The sequence below is a fragment of the Polyodon spathula genome, chromosome 6, assembly GCF_017654505.1.
Source record: "Polyodon spathula isolate WHYD16114869_AA chromosome 6, ASM1765450v1, whole genome shotgun sequence".
Lineage (NCBI taxonomy): Eukaryota > Metazoa > Chordata > Actinopteri > Acipenseriformes > Polyodontidae > Polyodon > Polyodon spathula.
Window position 1 is genome coordinate 66,274,087 of NC_054539.1, and position 19,158 is coordinate 66,293,244.

Below are 19,158 nucleotides of genomic sequence, written 5' to 3' on the forward strand. Positions count from 1 at the left end.
TAAAAAAAAAAAAAAAAAAAACATATGACATTACACAACATGGTTGTCATAGTATCAGGAACCCTATGACCAATATTTAATTTTTAAAACACTCGCTCCTGTAATATATATATATATATATATATATATATATATATATATATATATATATATATATATATATATATATATATATATATATTTGAGAAGCTATAGAGCTATAGCAATGAACTACCAAAAATACTTTCCATCACTTTCATGTACTGCCCCTCCTTTCTGACTGTTAAGCCCTGACCGCTCTTGGTTGCCCTGTCACGCTTCTTTCTCTGATATGTGTTTCCAAGTTAGGCCATTTTTTCTTTACTTCCTCGACTACAATTTGAAATAAAAAGTAAATGTTTGTAATAACCTAAACTGCACACAGTCCACGTTTTCATGATTTATGATAAATATCATTCTTGCCCAAGTCCACGGCAATGTCTTTCCAAATGTGTTCTTTTTTTTTTTTTACATGTGTTTCAAATTGTGTACAACCCACAGTCATATGAATTGTTTCGCTGCACCTCTTCAGCATAGGAACACATTCCACTCCTCTTTATTGAAAGTTGCATTGGATAGTTGCATCTGACAGCAGGCAGCAACGATAAATAACAATAACAGCACCATGTGCTTGAGCTTTTTTTTTTTTTTGTTTGTTTTGTTTTTTTTTTAGAATCAAGAGTTACTCATGTGTAGAAAGGATTACCACACCAAAACACCAGTGCTTTCCAGGACCCCACACACCAGTGTTGATGGAATTAACACAATGTCTTTGTTTACAGCTGCATTGCTTTCCAGAACATAATACAAAATGTCAGGTTTTTGCAAACAAGAGCAGAAATCGCATCTTCAATCACTGCTGAATTGAGCCGATTTTCTGGGTCTAATGATTGTACATATTTTCAAGGAAGATGCTGATACGTCATTTCAATTTCAGGCGTGTCCCATGGAAAGCTAGTCTTTATATTACATGACTTTGGTGTGGAATGTTTGGTAATTGGATTTCCATCTTCATCATTGAAGCCAAAGTGTTCAGTTTCTTTCCGAAAGAAGCTGGTATCACTGAAATGTGATGCACATTTAGCTGTTTCACTGTAATTCGATGTATCACATTGCACTGTCTTACAAGCAAAATGTAATGCCTTTTCCAGGCTATGCTCGGACTAATTTTTATTCTGCTTAGACTTCCTATGATTAAGTCACCCAGCATTGTGTCTTCATAATTGTTTCTCTTCATTGCACCTTTTGAAGAGTCTGGTGCTGGTTCCACATCATAATCATAATCGTCTTTCCTGTTTTTTTGTTTTTTTTTCCCAGACTAATTTGCTTTTTCATGTTTTCTTTTAAGCAGTGCAGAGAGTGAATATGTACACTTATCTTCAGCTTCTTTGTCCCCAATTGCCATCTCTGCAGCCAAAACGTGGTAGCATTTACCAGTACTTGGACAAGGGCAAGTAGAAGGCTAAGGTAGAAGTTTTACTGCATGAAAATGTGTTCCATCTATGCTTTTCACTGCAAAATGCTAGTTTGTGCACAGAGTGAAACGTATCCAGGATCCACAGTATCTTGCCATAGACTTTTGTGACATCCGATACTGTTGTCTTTTTTCCCCACACATTACACTTTTGTTACAGAACCACTATCTGTTCAATGATTGGAACTGGAAGTGACATGTGAACAGGACTGTTGACCATGTAATGAAGCTTCTTCTTTAGTTCATAGTTTCCATGCCCACAGTGTGCAGGTCTGAACTCAGGGTTGTAGTAAGTCTGCATGTGGAGCATTGCCAGTACTATTTCTATTGCTATTAATGGAAAATACCACTAAGTGATCAGCTCAACTGAAATGTATTTTCTCTTCTTTGATCTGTGAATAAAAAATGTTATAATGATTTCTATATGGTGCAGGGAAAAGTACAGTACAAAATGTAAATTATCTTGTCTCGGGTGATTCTTGTAAGAAACAAAGATTTTATCATGAATTATTATTATTTATTATTATTATTATTATTATTATTATTATTATTTTATTATTATTATTATGACTTAAATGAAATCTGATGACTTGTAAGATTGAAACCAGCAATTGTGTGGATTACATGTGTTGTGAAAGAGACTTTAGGCTTAAATGTTAAGAAAAGGCAAATATATTTAATTATCTTTCTCTGAATGAGCCAAACCAATTTTTCTGTGACTGTGTAAAAGTTCTTGAAGCCAGCTACAAATTGCTTTTCTGATTATAAAGATGTTCTGAAAAAATAACTTGTAACCAAAACCAGCGCAAGCAGCTAAACATTAGCAGAAAAAAAACACAAACAACAGTGGCACTGGAAGAGGAGATGACTGAAAACAATCCTGTTTTTTAAACAAATCACATTTTCGTTTCGAATGTAGTTGTCACAGTAATGTAACACGGATTCGTGAAAAGTGCAAGATGGAATTCGATAGAATTCTGAAAAGAAGCTTAATCAAAGTGTCTTCATGTGCCTAAGCACTTTTCACGGTGCACATAAGCTGTTTCTTAAACAATATACACAGCTGTGCAAAAGTCTTAGACACGTTGCATTTTTCTACTCTGATGCATTGTGAGCATCAACAATTTACTTGAAGCCTCCACGTATGTTTTCTACTATAACAACCTTGATTTGCATAAAAAAGGAAAAACATTGATTGAAATAGCTCGCAGAACAAAAAGGTCTTCAAGTTTATGATTCGTCCCCATGAGACTTGTGTGGAAGCACTGGACTTGACAGTGATTCTGAGCTTCTCAATCAGAGACTTGGAGCTGGAAGTTGCAGACTTAAAGGAGTCAGACATTTGGGTTGAGCAGTTTCGCACTAGATTCAAATCTGGAAAGCCTTGCTTGGCAAGGTGCAGAAAAGATTTTAAGAAGTTTGAGCGGGAAGATAACCTCAACCAAACTTGGAATGAACTTCCACTTCCATATGGCACAATGCAGAATGTCAGTTTTGTTGTCTTGTTGGCACCACATATATGTGCAAACAGGCATTCTCCCGCTTGACTCTTGTGCTGAAGGTTAACAGAAGAAAGCCAGGATGTTTGCATGAAGCGAAACTTGATCAGATATGAAGCGGACTTCAAAGCGCTTACAAAATGTATCCGTATTGAAGTATTTTAACTTTGGCTCTCTTACATACAAAGGTCGGACTTCCTAATATAGGGGATGTAGCTCAGTGGTAGAGCGCATGCTTTGCATGTATGAGGCCCCGGGTTCAATCCCCGGCATCTCCAGTTTTTTTTTCTTTTTTTTCTTTTTAAGAACAACATGTTCTGTAAAACTAGAAAAAACATTAAACATATTTATTAAAATCAATCAATTCCATTTGTTTCTGGCGCTGCTGAAAACAAAAACGAGTCCTGCTGTTTAGGTCATCACGCAACACCAACAACTGCGACGTTTTTGTTTTGCAGTCTTTCTGTATATGGTTACTAGGGGAGAGCTATGATGCTTCTCGACCTGTCTGTAACCGACAGCAAAAACACAACACCAAACTATCGTTTTCAATATCTATAAGAAAATCGAAACAACGCAGTTATTTTTTTAAACAACTTTATTAAAATTGGTTGGCAATGTTTTCTGGGTTCGTTTAGCTATTTTCTTGGGAATTTTTAATGCAGTAAAAAAAAAAAGCAATGCAACTCAAACATCTGAATTGTGTCTCAAGTCTCGCAATAAACCAATTAGGGTATTATTAGTAAAACTAATTCCACGTTTACCTTTGAGTTATGTGAAACATGTCAAAAAAATAATACATCTACACATTTACCGTATTATTACTTCAATTTGGAGTCGCGGCGTTTATTTTAAATTGATCAAAATGACTGCTGCGCTTAAGATAGGGCGGCTTTATATATAAGGGCGATCTTTATTAATAATACTACGATTTTCAAACGCTGCAATATTTTATTACATGATTTAAGGCATTTTAGAAGTACCGCGGTTGCTTGTTTTTTGTAATACAGTAGCTTACCTGTATGTAGCAGCGTAAGTGGATAATCTACTTTGACTACAGTACATTTATCGGTGACAGTCACCGAGAGCCTATTGGGTGGTAGTTGAAAGGTCAGAGAGTACTGTACCAGCGAATCAAGAGTGTGTACTTGTTGTTAAGGGGCGGGACAATGCTGGTATGGCAGTTAACTCCAAGAGTGTGACGTAGTTGTTTTTCTGCACCAAAAATTATCTCAGAATATCAGTTTGATTTCTGTTAGAACAACAGTATATCCTACTCGTTTTTTTCCCTCACTGTAACTTGCTTGTTTGTAATTTCTCTGCAAGAGAAACTGAAACTAAATCTTCTCATAGATAGTAAGCATTGTTTTTATTTTTCACTGATGCTAAGTGCGTTTATTTTACTACTAAATATTGTGGGCATTTGACAACTCGTGAAAAACTACAAGTAATTCGTCCGTAAATTACTCTGTTATAATGATATTGTACAAAATCATCAGCTGTAAGTCACAATTGCAAAGCTCTGAATCTCATGTTAAAATGTGACATTTTCCAAACAATTTGCTTTCGAGAAATCGCTTACTTTACACAAATTCGTACTTTTCACACTTCTCACGCGGCCTTCTCCAGCCAGTAACGTCACAGGAGGGATTTTTTTTTTACATTGCTTTCCCATCTATTAGATAATTTACAAGCAAACCGAAAAGTGTTTCCTATCGCCTTTAAGAACCTCAGCACTTGGTCATTGGGAGCCACCTAGTGGTTTTATAATGAAACTTGCCATCCATTTTGTGTAATGTAAAAGCAACAAATTAAACACATTAAAGTAAACATTGAACTATACTGTTTATTATTAAACGCCTGTCGTGCCATTTACCACCACAACAATATTCTCCATTATGCACAAAATACACATTTATTTTTCATTTATTTTTGTAAATATTGCACATAACTTGTATCTGACTTTCCCAGGTTCGTCTTGCCAATATATATCCAATAAGCCATCCACGATATATGGAAGAGATTCTCTATCATCAAAGTAAATATCTTGGTCACACTTTATACAATATTAAAATGCAGAAATGTTGTGCTCGTCCTGGCACAGTTTCCTAATATGATCATTATTACAATACATGGTGAACGATATTTTCTTGTATACTTCAATGTTTTACAGTCTTATTACACATGTCGTGACGTGACACCCTTTTATAATAACATTAGGTGGTGATTAGGTCTGTTTTCCAATGTTACTATCAGCACTTCTTCAACTGTTAAAAGGGAATCCTCTGGAAAGGGAATCCTCTCTGGTCATGCAGATGGCACTGTTGTGCACTATTTCTTTGATAATTAACAATCTGGGGAATATCAAGTATATTAATTTATCTTTATATGTACAACATGAATGCCTGGGGTCTTACATTCATCATAAATCATGATAGGACAAACGTTTTTGCATGTACTTGATGTCTTGTGACCGTTTAGTATATTTGTCTCCTGTTGAACTGTAACTTGATTGAGACCTAGGCACCTAACCCATAGAGCAAAGGGGGGGCAAGCTATATATTTCGCCACTCTACTTTTTTTGCTTTGTGTAGACACACTATTATTCCATGGTTTGTTATGGTTTTGTCTATAAACAGCTTAAAATGTAAAGTGCTTTGCAAAGTTGCTGTAGAAGCTATAGGGTCTGGACTGCAAGAAGCTGAGTGGCTTGCAAAATCGTCAGAGCAGGTAAGGAAAGCCAGGGCGAATTCGGAATCATCCGAGTCAGGAAAAAACTAGAGCATAAAGTTTGGACATTGCAAAGCAATGGAGTCGAAGGTTTGCAGAAAACAAACTGAAAACGCTAGACAGCGAGCTGTGTGAGATTCAGACTTAAATAGGAAATAGGAGAAGATTGACAGGGAAAGCAGGGTGGAGCCCCAGATCTCGTCCCCCGAAATATGCCTATAGGCTACAACAAAATAATTGTCAGCACATTCAAGAATATAGAAATAATATGTTTGCAAAAAGTTATCAAATAGGCTCCAGTTGTTTCATTAGTGGCAGTTTATTGCAAGAAACACAAGCATATCCACATTTTCATGTTTAAGCTTGCTGCGTCTGGGACTACAGATGATTCTTGATGTGCTAAACACACATTCTAAAGCACAACTCGAAGCTCCAATGCATAAGTATTTTCTAGCAAACTCGGAGAGCAAGGGTAAAGTTCCTGAATTTTTCTTCCACCAAGCTGGAGGATTTGCCAAACAATCTTCAGCATCTATTTCTTGCATTCTGCCATAAAGCATGAGCTCACTTTTCAGTCTTTCCTCTGAAGAAGAGGGTGTAGCAGGTGTGCCAGCTGATGCAGTTGTCTCACCTTTTTTTCTGCATCTTGATGGTGGATAGCAGCTATTTCAAGTCAAGTTTTTTCTTCTTGTTGACTGGCTTGTCTGTGCTTTCATCAGGCTTAGGTTTGTTTCTTCACCAACTTCCTTGTCCTCTTGGAAGACCTTGTGAATGCTGAGACAGTTTTCCCCAGTCTGGATAAAGTTGCTGACATTTGATCAGTGTGTATTGCTTTGATGGTGGCCAGATCTAAATTATGTCCAATGCATGGCATCTAAGAGTTAGAAGCAAACAATTGTTTGAGGCATTGTCAGTAGTTATAATTGACATGTTATTGATATCCAAATTCAGAGCTTCCTTCAGACCTTCAGCAGTATGATCTGTGTTTATCCCAGCACAACCTATGCACCAGGTTTGCATTTCCCAGCTCTTTGAAATTAACTGGGCAGTTACTGACATGCAGGCATCTGTGGCTCTGCTTGTCCAGTGGTCAGTAGTGCATGAGTAAAAAGGTATTCCCAGTAACTGTGCACTTACTACTTTCTTTGTTTCATAATGAAGTTTTGTAATCTCTGTGTTCATAAAGTACTTGTGGCTAAAGTACTTTTCACAACCATGACCATTATGTGATTCATTTTCAGCACCTTCCCACGCAGAGCTTCCTGGTGTAGAATACATTGGTACATTGAAAGTATCGCTGTGGACAATTCACCTCCTGTACTTTTTTGCGCACCAAAGCAACAGGCTCATTTTTTTCACCACACATGGCAGGCAGTCCATCTGTTGTCAAGCCAACTAATTTCTCCCACTGTAATTTAATGTGCGCACACACTTCTCAAGCTGTTGCATTAGTGTCGTGCATAGCTGCAACATCCAAAAGCTCTTCGGTAACAGTGACGTCTCCATCAACACCCTGGATAAAAATAGATAACTGAATGGTCTCAGTAATATCTGTGCTCTCATCAAAAGCAAGAGAAAAGGCTACGAAATTGCTTGCTTTTTCAGTGAGCTCATTTCAGTGAGCTGTAGCCAGGTCATCTACAGTATTTCTTAAAAGACTGACATTAGAAAACACTTTTTTTTTCAGGATAGACTATTTCTGTGACTTTAAGCATGCAGTCTTTACAAAAGCACCCTCAGAAAAAGGCTTTGACACAAGGTAACTTGCCTTTAATGCCTCATGACTTTCACTTTTTGCCTTTTTAAACATGTTCTGCTGTAAATCAAGGGTTCTTTTTAATTTGGCCACTTTTTTGCATTTGCTTTCCTTGAAACTCGACATATTTGTCTTTGTTTGATTTCATAGTGGCACCTTAAATCAAATTCTTCAATATAATAGTTTCACAGTGGTGGATAAAGTACCTCTGAGGACCTTGAGTTTGACACCCCTGCTCCATACTGTCCTCTGGTGCTCAGGATTCTTATGCCTGGTGTTTTGGTGTGTTCATTTTTGGAGAACTGCTTTCTGGATGAAAGGAAAATGACTTGTATCTTTGTATAATACCAGTCGGGCAAAGACACACGTTGGGCTAAATTCTTGAGTGTTCCAGCAGGTGGCACTGTTGGGCTTTGTTCCTTTTGTAGTTCTGTGATTTATGCTCTGTTTATGATTCAAAGTGCAAAGTTTGGGCCACTTCTATAAAATGTAAAACTAATAAGAAACATAGATGGAGATAAGTGCCTCTCATTATTGATTATCTCCAGCTGAATAAGAACATTTTGTAATAATACATATCTTGGACTACCTTATTGTTAACATTAATCTTGAACTACTATTTCATATTGTTAACCTGGGTCTGTAAAGCCAGCTGTTTGTGTGGTATTGTTTCTTCAGTGTTCAGATTTAGATTTTCTAATGAAAAGACTTGCTAGGACTTAATGAGGTTGGAAAGCCTTTATGTGGTCCTGGTATTTGTAGAACCCGGACTGATCCGTTTCTAGATTATATCTAGACCATTGCAAGTTCCTATTTTATAGATTTAGGGCAGCTGATTTATTTGTGTTTCAATTTATATCCTTTTTTTTTTGTAGTGTTAGGAGAAAACAGAGCTGACTTATCTTATTGATATCAAGACTATTGCAATTGGTAAGTTAATTGGTGTGAGGTAATACAAGAAAACAAGTCATGTCAAGTAATTTTGTTTAGAAAAAAAAATACAACTAGTATATCTGGCATGAATTGGAAAAAGTGATCATTTGACCTGATCAAAATGTAGAAGCTCACAAAGAGAATGCAAAAGTGATTTCTTTCTTTCAGTTGAAATCCTCTCATTCTAACTTTGCAGGAGACAGCATAAATTGACATTATTTTACTTGGATAATGCTGGCACAGCAAACATGTCAAAAGTGATTAATGTATGTTTTCGGTGACTTTGTGTCACAGTATTAAAGCTTAGAAAATCTTGTAATCTGCTAAACAGCTGCTTGTGCTGCATATATCTTTGAATTGCAAAATTACCTTTTGACAGCAATCTTCATGATGAGAACAATTAGAATTGAACACCATCTGCTAAACCGTGTCCAGCTCGTGGCTAATTAACTGAAATTCACAGTGTATCTATCCTCCTGCGTTTGTTTTTATAGCTAGTTATTGTGTTGAGAAATGCAGATCTGATATGTGCTGCTTTTAAAGAAGCACATGTTGTAACTAAAGCAAACGTGTGTTTTTATTTCAATAAATGATACCTGTTTGATTGCCTACTTTCACGTAGTCTGTTACAGTACATGTGCACTAACTAGGTCATTTCCATCCGGCAGTGTGACTGGATCAAAGCACACCCAGTGCAAAGCATGTTAGTGAATATGGGAACCAGGTGGCTGGTTCATGACAGGAAAGAAAAGGTGTTGAAGGGGTGCTCTACTTAAAACATTTCTGTGATGTCACCCTTTTTTTTTTTTTTTGATTAATTATACAAATCTTATAATTAAAAATAACTGGGCAGCTTTGTAGGGGAGTGCGAGGCAGATATTTTGTTGATTAACGAATCCACAGTTTATGTTACAATCTACAGCTGGGCCAATGCCTACTTTTTCCAAAAAAGCAGATGCATCGATTCATCAACGTTATGAAAGGGTAAAACAAAACAACAACAACAAAAAAAAAAAAAACAGTAATACATGTGGAGCTGTGGATTACTATGTAACATTGTTAGTATATTAACACTTTAAAAACTGTTATGCATATTAAATTGATTACATATGTTTATGAATATAGTAATTAAAAAAAAAAATATTACTTTTTTTTTTTTTTTTTTTTTTTTATCTTATTCGTGTTGATTTGTACCAGTTGGGGGTCAAATCAAAATCTAAAAAAGAAAAGTTGTTTAAATCCATAACAAGTCAACGTAATAACCAATCAAGAGAAAAAAAAATAAAGTTATCACTGTCCACAGCAGTTTAGTAACAAGACTGTCCATGGATTATATTTTTGCTGTGTTACAGAACATGGTAGTGTCCACATTTTGTTTTAATTTAAGCGATGACTGGCACTTGCTTACAATCTGCCCAGCATCATTGAACACCTGCTCATAGGGACTGACGTTGCCGGGATACTTAATACTTTTGACCAAAGATACAATTTTTGGAATGATCTTGGTTGTTTTTCTTCATTTTTACTCTGGGGTTATTCAGATGAATACATGCACATTTTGTTTGATGTTTTCTAGGGTGCCATCTCATTAAATGGTCACGCAGATTAGTTGTGTTACCGGAGTATCCCAGGCATTACTTAATTTCACTTTACTTGCCGCCTTACTTTAGAAAATAATTGTCAAACATCGGATGGCATTGTATTTGTAGCTTGGTTGATACAGTATTTGTAACTCTAGCACAACACTCTTAACTTGCTCTGTTACTTTGAAAACTCCTGCACAGATGCAATCCCTTCAGCAAACACTCAAAGGGGGCGAGGTGAGCTCAACCGCATGCAGATTCAGAGAGTCAGACCTGAGGGGAGCAGAGAAGCTCTGCGCTTAATGCAAAAAATAATTGCTGATTCCAAATTGAATACAAAAAAAAAAAATCCTTTCTTAAACCCTTTACACAAAAACGTTGCACAGGCTTGACTATCGATAGTTGTCCAACAATAGAATGCATCGATAAATTGATGTATCACCTCAGCTTTACTACAATCCATAACAAATTTAATTAGTCAGTTAAACCACAGTCATAACGATTCAACAGAAAAGTACATGCCATTTTATTACGCAACAATAATTGAAAAAATGTGTTCATTATAACATTACACAATAGGACGTCAGATTTAAACTCAGCTGTTCCGTTTCTTTGGTGTAACCATTGTTCAAACACGCTTACTTTTGTACTTCTGTTTTAGGTTCGGCAAAACTACCGATAACTTTACTTTCCGTTGCTGGTTCCTTTGTTTTTTTGCATTTTTTATTTTTCCAATGCCACTTTAATGTTCTACATCTAAAACATATCCCTCACTACTATCTTCACTTACAACAGACACTTTTGTCTGTGTAAGTGGAATTTCAAACTCAAACTCAGAGTAACTCATGACAGCATTTCCACAATTAACAGTTTGAAGCGTAACAAAAGAGCACAAAACAAATACAATTAACAATTAATTGAATCTTATTATCGGACAAGTATCAATTAGGAAGAAATATTTAAGTGGCATATGTTTATGTTAACATTCAGTTAACATGGCAGGTGTGTTGATAATGATTTCTGCACAAGATACCCCATGATACCTTATAATGTGATACTGTCATGTTAGAAAAAAGTATTTACAGTTTTCCCTGGAATAAACATTTGTGCATGTGGCATTTGGATTATTGTCCCTGTAGTACTTTAACATTGTGCAAATAAAATGCCATTCTTAGTAATTTTGTTGATTTATCAGTGGCAGTTCCACAATCATTCTCATGTAACCCATTATATCGGTAGTTTAAATCCTTCATTTTTTGTTTAGGGCTACTGCTTTCCTGGAAACCCTGGAGATGTGGAAAACACTGAGCAAACTCTCTCTGGAAGCTAAACAGCTGCACATCGCAGACAGGTCAGTGAAAAATTATATATTCACATTGATAGCTGCAGTAAAATGGATCTCCTTAGGTAGATGAACCGATAGTCTTTAACCGATAGACTAGAAATTTGCAGGTTTATATACCTGCCTTAAAATATTTAGTAAATGAGTGTATAATCCAAAACTTTAATTGTAGACCTTCAGTACAGTAGTCTGTTGTGTATCCGAATGCAGTGGGACCAAAGAAAAGGCGGATATATAAAAAGTCTGATAAATTAATCCTGTTTTAAATACCATAATGTACAGCTGTAGCAATTGCTATATTCACACAATTATTATTTTGAGATTCATCTTTTATTAGGGAGCTCCCCTAAATCCCTTGTTTAGAAAGATACAGGGTATTAATGACAGGGTAACCATGTGGGTGCTTGTATTTGCTGCTGAGTGACAGGCAGGAGATCGAGACGCAGGTTGAAGTTGATAAGCCCCGCAGGTGAACAGGATTTATTTACATATCAGTACACTGAACAGTACGGAAACTTTGGTGGGATCTACAATCTCTAAACTAATCTTCAGTGTTGAATAATAAACAAACTCCGTCTGTCCGCAAATTTCAGCTTCCTTAGCCCAGTTGGCTTTGGTTTTGCAGCAGCCCTGAGGTGAATAAATGGTACCTTTATATTACACTATTTACAATATACATTTACACAAAAACCCTCTTCATGCTCAGGGCTCCTGCTCTGCCACAGTGCTGTATACATTTACATTAGTGTCACTAATTTGCACAGCAGCAAAGTGCATAGGTTTACAGTTGTAAGTACAACTCGCTTTGGCTTTCCTGTAGCCATTTTGCATTTGCGCTGTTACGTTGCTGGAGCTTGATCATGGTGGATACATGACAGATTACTGTAATTATAATAAACTAAGTTCTAGGAAAGAAACATTTAATCAAAGTGCAAGTAAATGTCTAGGTGGTTGTTATTCTGCTAGTATTGACTGACATTAAAAGTGAATGTGACGGTGATTGTCAATGAAGAGCAGGTTTATGCGTAATGGTACACATGTCAAATTAATCCGACATGGTACTCTTTTCCACCCAAGCATAGGAATTGGCTTTGTTTTAGAAATGAGCATGCACTCTATGTACTCTGTTGCTTTTACTTTACGTACCGCATTGGTGCTTGCAGACGGCTGTCTTGGCAAGTTGCTATTTCATTAGTCCACACACAAGTGCTGTGAATTAAACAGTAATGGTGCAGTTCTACAGTTCACATTGCAGAAAATGACGAAAGTTATTGAACGAAAGGAAGGTGCTGGCAAAAGATTAACATACATATGTATTTCTTTGTGTTTCACTTGTGCAGCGAGCAACAGGGGAGAGGTGTGATCGCGGACATTGTTGACAAAGCCTGTAGGCCCCCACTCCTGGAATAATCCATAATTTAGGAATGTATAGCTCACCTTCAAATCATAAGCACTGTCTCTGCCTTCATTATAAATGCTTTCCTGTTAAACATATACTGACGGTACACTTGCATCTTATACAACAATAACTTGAGTCCACATTTTTTTATTGGTCCGCATGCATACCTGCATACCAGTTATGAGAACCCCTGATTATGGATCAAGGTGTTGGAAAGCGATATTCTCTGCAGAAACATATAGACATAATAAATACTCGTTGCAGTGACTGCAGCCTGTCTGCTTTTTCTTTGTGAGCTAATGTTGATGGAGATGAACATGGTGATCCAGCGAATTATAAAATAGACCCCATGTTTAAACAAGCATTTTTGAAAAACAAGACGTTGCCAGACATTTGATTCCCATAGAAGACAGAGTGAAAAATCAAGAGGTAATTTTAAACTTTTTTTATCAACAGAATGTTGACCCTTTTTTAGTTTAAACTTTTTTTTTTTTTTTTATTAAACTTACATGACATAAGCAATTAGTGTTTGTTTTTATTAGCACTATCCATAGTAACATAAAATGAAACATAAAATGTCAACTTTGTGCTTAAAATAAACATTTACACTATTAAATGCTTAGTATTGCAAATAAGCCCAAATTAGTGGATGATTAGCTCAAGATCAAGATCTCTTGCCTTGTGTGTACCACACTGAAAGTATTTTGTCTGGCTTCTTTTGTAGGTTCAGTATTTTTATTATTATTTATTATTATTATTATTATTATTATTATTATTATTATTATTATTATTAAAGCTAAAAAACAGGAGGGAAAGGAAGGTGTCACAAAAATAGGAATTAACAAGAATAATTGAAAGTGTACATAGTTCTTTTTTAACCTTTAACAATTAAAAGGGAGTGACTTTCTGATGTAAACAAGTTGCATTTGAGATCCAAAGAAACAAGAACATTAAAAGAAAAGACATGCTGTACAACATTTATTTAAGAAAAAATAATTTCACTTGAAACTATATATATATATATATATATATATATATATATATATATATATATATATATATATATATATATTTTACCTCAACTTTATTTGACTGAATGCTTGCATCAAGTTTCACAGACCCTATTTTACCATCCTGACTTTTACCTAATTTTGCTTGGCAGATGCTGTTTTGTTCACTCTCAAGTATTGGCATCTCTGGGTTTGTGAGACCAGCAGTTAAAGTTGACTTATTATTTGATATACATTCTAATTCCAGGTGTAATCTCAATCTTAACTTCATTCAATTTGGGTTCCTTAGCAAAAAAAAAAGATTCCAGCCAGTTTTCAGCTTTTTTTTTTTACTCCTCCTCACTTTCATCACCACTGTCTAAAGGCGCTCTCTTGCTGGAAACAGCCTGCCCATCTATACCTCAGTGTAGTACTGGGCAGTGTCACCAGAAGAGAGGTTGTCATAACAGATGGGTCCAGCCTGGGCTGGGGCGCTGCGTGGAATGGCAGTGTGTAGAAAACCCCTTGGCAGAGTCTCCAAATCAATGTTTTGCAGCTGCAGGCAGTTTACCAGACTTTGCATAATTATTTTCAGGAAGTTCGAAGGAGACATGTGCTTGTCCAAACAGACAACACAACAGTGGTGGCTTACATTAACCACCAGGGTGGCTTCAGGTCACCAGTCTCCATTGTGTGGCGGGCGAGCTTTTGCTCTGGTCACACGAGAACCTCCTCTCACTGTGGGCAGTACACCTGCCCGGGGTGACAAACTGGGGGGCAGACCTCCTCTCAAGGAGAGTTCCCAGCACTTAAGTGGAGACTTCACCCCAGAGGTTGTGACGTTTTTTTTAGGGAGTGGTTTGGGATAGCAGATATTGATCTCTTTGCCCCCCAGAAATCAACCCACTGTCTCCTCAGGTTCTTCATAATTGGAGTCTGGGACCCACTGGCAGTCAATATCTTGGCACACCAGTGGCCGAGGCAACTGTTATATGCCTTCCCACCGCTCGCCCTGCTAACCCGTCTGTCTGGAGAAAATCAGGCAGGACCAGACCAAGGTGCTTATAGTAGCCCCTTATTGGCCCAGGAGACTGGTTTTCAACCCTGATGCAGCTCCTGAACGGCCAGCCGTGAATGTTGCCCAAACACCGTGACCCACTCAATCAGTCATAGGGAAGTTTATGGCATCCCGACCTATCAAGCCTGCAGCTCTAGGTCTGGGCCCTGAACAGCTGCATTTGAGCTGTCTGGGTCTGTCAAATACGGTTATTGACACCCTACAAAATGCCAGAGCATCGTCCACGCATTCCCAGTACGGGTACAAGTGGGGTATCTTTCAGACATGGTGTCTGCCTTGTGTGTTTCACTCCACTACCTGTCCCATGGCAGTTATAATTTTTGCAGGACCTGTTTGACGAGGTGAAATCCCCCTTTACATGAAAGGTCTATATCTGGCAGCTATTTCAGCTTGCCATGTCAAGATTGATGGTCTCCCCAGGAGCTCACTTTCTGGAGAGGTAATTTTTGAAAGGGGCCTGGCGCCTTTGGCCGCCTATGTAACAACTCTGATATCACTTCTGTTGTTAGTTACTGTTTGATTTCACACTTTGTCAGCTGCATGCATGTAGAAACAGTATTAAAAAAATACCTACAGGAATAAATTGCTTTTCTATGTGTAAACTGTATTCAGGCAAAATAAAAATACTGACACACTGAATTTAGTCTACTGGACTTTATTTTAAATATATATCCTTGGTGATTTCCCCGGAGACTCCCCGGAATTATTTTTGCCACAATAGCGCTAATGCACAACAACCCTGTCATGGACTTCATTTTTTATTTCCTTTAGGCTGCTGAGCTGGCAATTAAATTCTTGACTCAGGAAAAATTGATGGAGGTGATACAAATAGTTGGGCCACGCCTTACTGAAATCCAGAAATACAGTGTGGTATGTATACTTTATAATCCTAGGCTGGCAATGGAATGTGAAACAAGCAATGTGATTGGCCAAGTGAGATTCCAGCTGTCCGTATATTGATCACTGTGCTGCCTCACAGAATTTAAAAGTATCGGAAGGTAGCCATTTTGCTTTTACAGTTACAGATGTACAGCTGAAACTGAGTGACCAATTACCTGCAAAAAATCCCAAAGTAGTAAGTAGATATGACAATTTGGATGAAGAACAATTCAATGAACTGGAAGATAGCAAAAAAAAAAAAAAATCTGTCTTCATACTCTGTCACCCGACTTTGCCACTTAAAATAATGTATTTTTAGCGGTTTGTAAACACTACAGAACAACACAGACACTTCTGCACATTATCCACCCATCAGACACATAACTTGAAAAATTACTGAAATCCAAGACATCGTTGTATTTATTTTTCTTCCTCCTGCCTGTTCTGCTGAAACAGGTCTGCACTGTCAGTGACAGGGAAAAAAATAACTCCACCTTGGTGTATCTTTTCAATGGCAAAGTCCACAATATCATAAATACAGATACAATACTTTCTTTTGCATGTTCCAATAAAATGTATTTACTCAGCTTAACTTAGTGTGTAGTTCAATGTTGTAAATGGGACTACCTTATTGGCGTGCAAATTGAAGCCACATTTTCCCAAGTAGCTTGTACTTTGCGAACGTTTGGGCAATCACTGTGCTGAAGGAAATAGTATCTACAGAAGCTATGAACATGACATCAGCACAAAACAAGCCAGGTTTCTTCACCTTGAAATCATAAAAAGAAAATTGACAGAACTGGGTGGTGCAAGCCATCGGGAGATGTGTCAAAAAACACACTGGTTTCCATCAATGCGTTCCATATAAGTTTACCAACTAAAGCATCATCATTTTATGTCAAATATTTACGATTAAGATTTTTAGCGTTAGGCAGTGTTTTAGCTGATGGACAGTAGTATTGTTGCACTAAGTCACCTTTCTGCAGTAAACTAGCTGTCCAGCAAAGCACAGCGCTCTGGCAAACTCATTAAAACAGTCATTCTGCACTCTCCTTTTGTTAAAGCGTGTGTAAAGGCCGCAGAAATGGCTTTATTAGTCTCTTAAATTCACTTGATTGTTTTAGTTTAATGTGTCGCTTATTTTTCAGTATGTTCTTGTATTGTCAGCGCAAACGTACGGAGTCCCAGAGACGACATGGTTGAGAAAAAAACAAAAACGTTGACTAATCTGTGAGCACTGTTTACTAATCTGTGTGCAATTTAGCACTCTGTGTGCAGTTTTCTAATTGGTCAGTGTGGAACATGAGGTATATGATGTGATAGAAGTTGCTCCATACCTTATGCCAACAAACGGAAGGTAAATAGCCTAACATGAAAGGTACCTATCAACATCTGAATCTGCGGTTGTTTTGCTTTGTGACAACAGTAGTAGTTTTAGAAGGCATTTTTATTTACAGCTGTTCGAGTGGCACAAAAGATTTAGAAGTGAGTAGTTTTTTGAGATTTACGATTATACTGTATTTACAGTATAATCGTAAATCTCAAAAAACTACTCACTTCTAAGTCTTTTGTAGTCATTTTTGTATTACTTTAGTATAAATACATGTTAATTTGGATTCATATGTTGTTTTTTTCTGACTTTATGTGAACGAAAAGACACACATTTGCCCGTTTTCCCACTAGAAATAGTGATATTTTGAAATATCACTGTCCTGGTCACAAAAGCAAAGTTTGCGGGGAATAATAGCCATGTTCTATACTTTTGAGGCATAAGCAATTAGGAAATAACACTTACTACCCAGGAACAAAAATTGTGTTACATAGGGTTAAATTATCAACTTTTCTTAAATTGAGAATAGCCTACTTGTCTGTTGCAGAAAATATTCTATTGATGTACTTTGTTCAAACCATTAAGTTTATCTGAGATTCATAATATAGTGTGTGTGTGTGTGTGTGTGTGTGTGTGTGTGTGTGTGTGTGTGTGTGTGTGTGTGTGTGTGTGTGTGTATCTCAAGAAAGAAAAACATAAATGTAGACACATTTTTGCCCCCTTTTTTGCTATCCTTCAACCTGTGATGGTTCTATTTAAATTATAAATAATATATTATTTTCATGCTGCTGAGCTGTACCTTAACCTGGGCCTCATTAAGAAGCTATATATGCCTTTATAGAAGAAGAATGGAACAAAGCCAAGTGAGTAGCCAAGGAACTTGAACCAAGGTGAAGCCATCTTTATTCATTTCTAGAAAATCATGCAACCTTGAATCTCTAAGAAAAAAAAAAACTGCAAGCTGTCAATGTATTCTAAAAATGCTCATTAATTACAGTACGTAATTTTTTTAAATTTTTTTTTTTTCTTCTATTGGCAATATATCTGAATACAAAACTTATATATATAATCATGCATTTGCAGACTGACTATACTTTCCCTTGAAGGTTCACTGGCCTTGTGCCTTAAATTGCAGAGGATCTTCAGTGTCTCATAACAAATAATTTCCTCCAGACATCAAGTGATTTACTGTATAGGGCATTTCAGTACTTATGGGGACATTTAACACCAATAAATAAAGCCAATAAATTAAACTACCCTGATATAAAAATGACCTGGAAACAGACAACAAGGCATCAACAACCATTCAAACAGAGAAATCTAAACACTGCTCTGTTCCCTGGGACACCATTCCATCATACAGTGAAGCACTACAACCATCAAGTCCAACTCAAGCCCATCCCATTTACAGTCTGCTCCAGGAAATATTCGACGACATTAAAGGATTTATGTAACCAGTCACAGAAACCATCATAGCCATCAATGCCATCAATGCCAGGCTTGACAAACTGGATAATCAGGTAGCAACTCTAGCTTCAGCTGCCATTACCCCTGCTTCGGCAACTCCAGCCCCAGCCGCGCCTACTTCCAGCGAACACCACTCAACGCCACTGCTTGTCTCCATTACTCTGCCAAAGCATTATAGAAAGTAAATACATAAGTCTAATTTCCATTCTGATAGCCACGTCAGAATTCTTAGACCACCGGGTCATTGAATGTGGGGATTTATCGGTAACATTAAAATCCAGGGATCCACGCCTTTTAAAAAATCTCTCTTTGGGGGAATTTGCGATGGCTTTCTCAGTTTCCCAGGAAGTCCGCTGCTCTGTTTACCCTCATCGCCAGAACGAATTGGGCCAATAAATGTTTCATGTTATGGAACTGTCAGTAAGATACGGAGGCACCATGTTTTACGAATACCATAAATCATTTTCTCAAAAGCTGCTTCAATCCTTGCTACAGATAACCACATCACCGATTGGCTCTGTCCAGATCCAGACCTATTTAACAGGATTTTCAGCAGTCTGTGAGCCAATGTCTGTGGGATGTGCACCTCCACTGCCCATTCCACATCACTGTTTCCAAAAGCAGCCTCAGTGTCAACTTCATACCAGCAAGAACATCACACAACCCCTCCTTGTTTCAACA

General features: G+C 37.2%; 1 non-coding gene across 1 annotated transcript; it reads left to right on the forward strand.

The window, feature by feature from the left end:
* The first annotated feature begins 3,197 nt into the window (after nucleotides 1-3,197).
* trnaa-ugc lies at nucleotides 3,198-3,269 on the forward strand. Its single transcript has one exon. It is a non-coding gene; the product is annotated as a tRNA-Ala (tRNA).
* The last annotated feature ends 15,889 nt before the right edge of the window (nucleotides 3,270-19,158 follow it).